The 5,970-nt window shown below is 41.6% G+C and overlaps 1 long non-coding RNA gene across 1 annotated transcript; it reads left to right on the top strand.

The window, feature by feature from the left end:
• Positions 1–207: 207 nt before the first annotated feature.
• LOC150049896 (uncharacterized) lies at positions 208–5,068 on the top strand. Its single transcript, XR_016538901.1, has 4 exons — positions 208–381; positions 1,962–2,088; positions 2,867–3,016; positions 4,756–5,068. It is a non-coding gene; the product is annotated as an uncharacterized LOC150049896 (long non-coding RNA).
• Positions 5,069–5,970: the final 902 nt, after the last annotated feature.

Here is a 5,970-nt window from a genome sequence, read left to right as displayed (position 1 = left end):
CCCCAAAGCTCAGGAGACTGAGACAGGAAGACCATTAGTATAAAGCAGCCTAATGCCTAACCTACACAACCAGATCCTTTCTCCCCCAAAAGAAATACGTGCAAAAACTTTAGAATAAGGAATAAAGTGTCTGAAGAGCTCCAACGCAAGATGTGACAGTGTCAGTAAATGATACACTGGGCGCTCTTGTTCTCTCCTAGGCTCTGGGATAGCAGAGATCACTGTGGAGTGGTTTCTACCTTAACCATGCTGTCCTATTCATATATGTTCAAAGAACTCCAGACAGGCCACAAGAAGCTCCAAGCCAAATGTGATCAGCTGGGATATGGTCTTAAATAAGGGTGAAGAGAAGGTACTCACTCACTATGCATCATCTGTCTGGTGAGTTCAAAATAGATCATGAAGGATGTTATTAATAAGGTTTTCCAATAATGTGTTGCCCTGAATGAAGCATTTTTGATAGTAAGAGAAATTATCAAATAACTGCTGAAACAAAGGGCCATTATCAAGTTAACACAGAAAAATGGTCACTCCTTTTATATGCTATATACAAGTAGTGTAACATTCGACAGTGGCATGAATAAATTTGTATTCTTAAATGTCATTTTTGGTTGTGGTATGGTAGACACCAAGGAAGAAAAGAGTGTGGAAAGAGAGATCATTGAAGAGCTCTATGACTGAAAACTGTCTCTTAGGTGAAAAATGATCCCTCATCAAAAGGAGGGATCATGAACAAACAAAAAGAGTAAGGAAGTTGAAAAACATTTAGTTCTCAGAATCATCAGAAGTGGTGAGTAGATTTGAAATACTCAGAGGAGGAACTGTTTTAGAATAATAAGAGTTTTCAGATCCGAGGTCAGCAATACTGTTGCAATCAGTTAAACCAAAGATCTCGAGAAGATCAGTAGGTCTTAGTGGAGGAATTGCCCATCAGTTTTAGAAGACTAAGCTTCCTATATAACAGGAAACAAGACTGGTGAAATATCTAGCAGCTGATTGAAGGGAAAGAGAACTATCACATTGAGAGGAAAAGCCAAGGCCACAATGAACACATAGTTTTATTGCAATTACAAAAGTAGCTGGCTTCAATGGGATGTTTCTTATAGTCAATAATTACTTGTATTTCTGGAAGAGCAGTTTGGGCTTTTGATGCACTTCTTTTAATACTAATGTGTCTACTCCAAACACAGCTCCAACAATACTTTCTGGCACATTTTTTAAAAACTAGTAAGTGAAATTCTTTATGTCTAGTTATGAAGAATTTTTGTTTGTTTTCATAGTTCTACAGAGTTCTGTACAGGTTGTTTCTAAAACAGTTACATATGGAACAGCAGAATTTTGTGTCCCATTGACACATGTTGAACAACTCAGTCCTACAGTCTGCCACCTGGGTGCCTGACCCACACTTCACATTCTTTTGTCTTGTTCCATCTACCTTTGTCACCAACATTGATTTTGTCGTATTGTAATGGAATAATCTAACTACAAAACACTACCCTGATCACAAGCACACAGATCCTATTCCAATCTCAGTGCTATGAAAGGTGAGAAGATCATCAAATAAGCAAAGTGTTCCAATACAAACTTGGACAGATATGGTACTCCTCTTGTCTGTACTGTCACCTTTAATTTTGCCATGGGTGGTAACACAATCCCCATCAGTGGTGTCCCATCACTTTTGCTACCTTCTATTGGTTGGGGGCCGGCCACAGGTTCTGTTCACTCTGGAGGGGATAGGTGGCTCACTAAGGATCAACACGGATGTGTTTGCCTAATTTAGGGACAGAACACCTGGCTCCATTCAGTGAACTTCTGATGCAGCATATGAGATGGACCGGGTACTATGTTGCTACGGGGATTTTGAGGTACTTCCTTCACAGTACTTACCAGTGCAAAGCAGAGGCACAGATTTGGGACCAACAAAGACAACACAGTAATCACTTTCTTACTCCTTTTTCTAGTTTCTCATGAAAAACGGTGGGAAGGGGGATGATTTGTAAGCTGATCAAAAAGAAAGAAGGAAAAGCTAAGTTGAGAATGGAACACACTAGCAGCCCTTACTGCTCTGAATGGTAAATACCTTTGGAGGTATGGCGTATAAACTGAATAAGGATTGGAAAACCTGTCAGTGATCTCTGATCAGGAAAAGGAGATGTGCTAGAAAACTGAGTTAGGGAAATATTTTAATAAAACAGTTTGTGGAAGATGCTATTTGTAGATTTAGTGCTTCAGCTGCAGATTCAACTGGGTAGTCTAAGGAATGTGGGAAGTGCATACATTTCTTAGGCCAGTATAACAGAACTGGTGACTGACATTATTTTTCTGCATGGAGGGGATGCAGATTATTTAGAGAGAGGGCTTGGAAGGAGACAGTTATTCTTCTATGTGCTTCTTCATGTAAAAAAGGCATAACCAGATATGAGAATAGGACCAGGATCCTATGGCTTGGTCCTGTAATCTGGGAATGGTGGTTCAAAGCCAGTATGGGCAGATAAATCTTTGAGACTGTTATCTCAATTAAAAAGCTGGAAGTGCAGGTGTAGAGTGCCAACCTTGAACAAAAGGGCTAAGGAAAGGCTCAAGGCCCTAAAATTCGAGAGAGAGAGAGAGAGAGAGAGAGAGAGAGAGAGAGAGAGAGAGAGAGAGAGAGAGAGAGGGAGAGGGAGAGGGAGAGGGAGAGGGAGAGGGAGAGGGAGGGAGGGAGGGAGGGAGGGAGGGAGGGAGGGAGGGAGGGAGGGAGAGAGACAGAGAGAGAGAGAGAGAGAGAGAGAGAGAGAGAGAGAGAGAGAGAGGTCCACAACCAACTTGGATCTCTCCTTTACTGCTTATAATATAAAAACTAATAGATTTTCTTCATTTCTCTTAGTTTCTCTGCTGGGAAAATAAGGACAAGGGAAGCAAGGTGAAAGAAAGAGACACTCCAAGCCGAGAAGCTTCTGGATCTAACCAAAGTCTGGAAAACAGATGCCCTGGTTTCCTTCTAAAGGATAGGCATTTTCAGACTCTGAATTGCAAGGTTAGCATTTCCCAGAAAATAACGTCGCAGAACTACTCCGGATCATTCCTCAAAGGCCAAGAACCTAAAAATATCTCCCGCGTGTTTTGTTGCCGCTCTGTTCCCCAAGCAATCAGGCATCATTCTTCGGCTGCGTGTAGAGTGTTTCCTTCGTCACGGCTTTGCAGGCAAGGGGAACGCAGCACAGCTGTGCCCGCGCTGGGCCTCTGCGGTGACCCACACGACTTCCTGCCTGGCACGGTTCTGCCAAGGACAGCATTAGCTTCAATTGTGGCAATGTGTCCCCAGAGTGCCCTTGTCTGAGATGATTGTCCTCCTCCCATCCCCGCTCCGAGTCAGCGCCCTTAGAACTGAATTGGACCCCAATGCACAGCCAGGAGGCCTTTTGGGTACCCAGAGTTTTAAGGTGTACTTCCTAGGGTGGCCATAGATCTCAGGGGACCTACCACAGCCCCACGTACTGACCTCTTGGGATGCAGAATGTCTGGGATCCTTTCCAAGCTCTCAAACACCTGCTCTGTCCAAAGAAACAGCCACAACGTCTAGGGAAATGCCAGTTTCAGTTTACTTTTTTTTTTTTCCTGGCCAAGCCTCATTTCCCTAGGAAAAATCAGATAAAATGTGAATTCGTTAATGTAATAGGTAAGGATTCAAATCAAGGAAGCTCACCTCTCAGCCTCTATTATCCTTTTAAACAGAACATGAACTGTTTAAGCTCTAATGCAGGCAAAACAGAGAAGGCATCCTGTTCAGCTGGGTCTGCATAAAACCTCTGGGTTTTCTCAGCCAGGGGCATCTTCCCTGGCTTTTTTCTTCTTCCTTCTGTTGCTTCCAGGAATGAACCTCCAATTTACCTCATTAGGGGGCTTCTTCTCTTACATCTCAACTCATCAATCCAAGCATTTCATACATTCTGCTCTCTCCTCTCTTGCTGTCTACTCGGGTTATAATCTGCTTTCTTGTTGGTCTTTAAGCACAATGAAAGACACAGCCATATTATATGTTTAGATCCTAATACTCATCAAGGTACTGTGTGTCTTTTTTTTATTATTATTTTTTGTTATTGCAAAGGCGATGTGCAGAGGAGTTACAGTTACATAAGACTGGTAATGAGTACATTTCTTTTTTTCTTTCTTTTTTTTGCCAGTCCTGGGCTTGAGTTCAGGCCTGAGCACTGTCCCTGGACTTTCCTCAAAGCTAGTGTTCTACCGTGAGCCACCGCACCACTTCTGGCTTTTTCTATGTATGTGGTACTGAGGAATCGAACCTGGGTCTTCCTGCATGCTACGCAAGCACTCTACCACTAGGCCCAAATCCCTGCCATGAGTACATTTCTTTTCGAAATGCTATGTCTTTTCTTGTTTTTCCCTCTTCACCGCTCCCCCACAAAGGGTAGTGTCCTGTTCTTATACAGCATACACAGACAGACAGACAGAGACAGACAGACAGAACGACACACACACACACACCACACACACACACACACACACACACACACATACACACACATATACACTTTAGGAAATGATAATATTGGCCCCAGGCAAAAAAGAAAAGAATTAGTGGAAAATGATAGAGAGATGGAAAGAGGATATCATCTTGCACAAATTATGTCCCATTTCAGTTAAATAAATCTATATAGTTTCCCTGCAATATTGTTTCATGAGGAACTTGGTAGACCGATAAATTTAGTTTAGAAAAGCAAATTTCAAGATATTTTTCTTTTGTATTTGCACCAGAGCTAAACTGCAAGATCTTGGGCTAGTACTGACACAGGAAGAGGGCAGCACTTACAGTGTGGGGCCATTAGGCCTCTCCACCTAAGAAGATGGTATCTGTCCGGTACCAGATTCAACGACTCCGCAAGACCCATGTGGACATAGGAGAACCAATCATACGACTCCTCGCAGTATATGTCTTCCTCTCGACCAATTGGATCAAGAGCATGCCCCAAGTGGGAGGAGGCAAGGGACGCTATATAGAGAGAGTCTAGGCGCGATGCCTCTGCGGTGCCCTCCTTGCAGAAGGATGTCCTTTTGCTGTTTCTTTCACTATTGCGTTTGCTGTTTCTTTCGCTTTCTAATAAACCTGCTTTGTTTGCTTCAAACACTTACTTGCTTTTTAATGATTTAACTTGTGGAGAAAACATACCCAAATGCTAGACAGTATTAAATTCTTGAGGAAACCATTCACTCAGTAGGTGTGGTGGGACTGAGAGAGTTTATAATGGAGAGAGTTGAAAACCCAGAACCAGACAATGTACATGTAAAAATGGATCGGAGATAATGCAATTTTGTTTGCGGGGAAATTATTCTGGACAGGCTCTAGAAAGTGGCCTATTCCTTCTTTCCTGTTAGGGTGTAGGAAAATGTATATCGCTGATGTAAAAAATAAATGACAGTTTCTACTTAGGAGATTTTAATGACAAGGAGTTTAGGGTCTGTCAACAAGTCATTCCGACTATAAATATGCACTTTCTTCTATTCAGTTGCATTCTGTTCTATTGGTTGTAATGTTCAATCTCTAGTGATAGAGCTAAGTCACACTCCTATGCTAGATTGTGATTGCTTTATTTCCCTAGATCTTTTTTTCTTCTTGTCAAAATATCGTCATTAGTTTGTGTGAACGCTCAGTAACAAACTCACCATTTTTCTCCAAGTCCATTTTGAAATATACACCTGCCCACAACTGAATATCTTATATAACTCACAGTCTAAATTGTTCAGCTCATGTTGTTGAAACTTAATGTGAAGTTTATATTTATGTTTTCATAGTGTATTTTCCCATACTCCATAAAAGAAAAACCAATTAGAACTATAATCTGAACAAGTGCCCAGCTAGGATTCACAAGGCCTACGTTTGTGCAAGCAAAATTTGGAGTCATAATGTCATTTATTTTATTAGTATCATTGTAGCTATCATATCAAAATAATTTTACAAATTGATTCTGTCAA

Source organism: Megascapheus bottae, chromosome 19 (assembly GCF_031878675.1).
Source record: "Megascapheus bottae isolate mThoBot1 chromosome 19, mThoBot2.hap1, whole genome shotgun sequence".
Classification (NCBI taxonomy): domain Eukaryota; kingdom Metazoa; phylum Chordata; class Mammalia; order Rodentia; family Geomyidae; genus Megascapheus; species Megascapheus bottae.
Note: the sequence above shows the minus strand (reverse complement) of the source record. Positions and strands in the feature narration are given on the sequence as shown.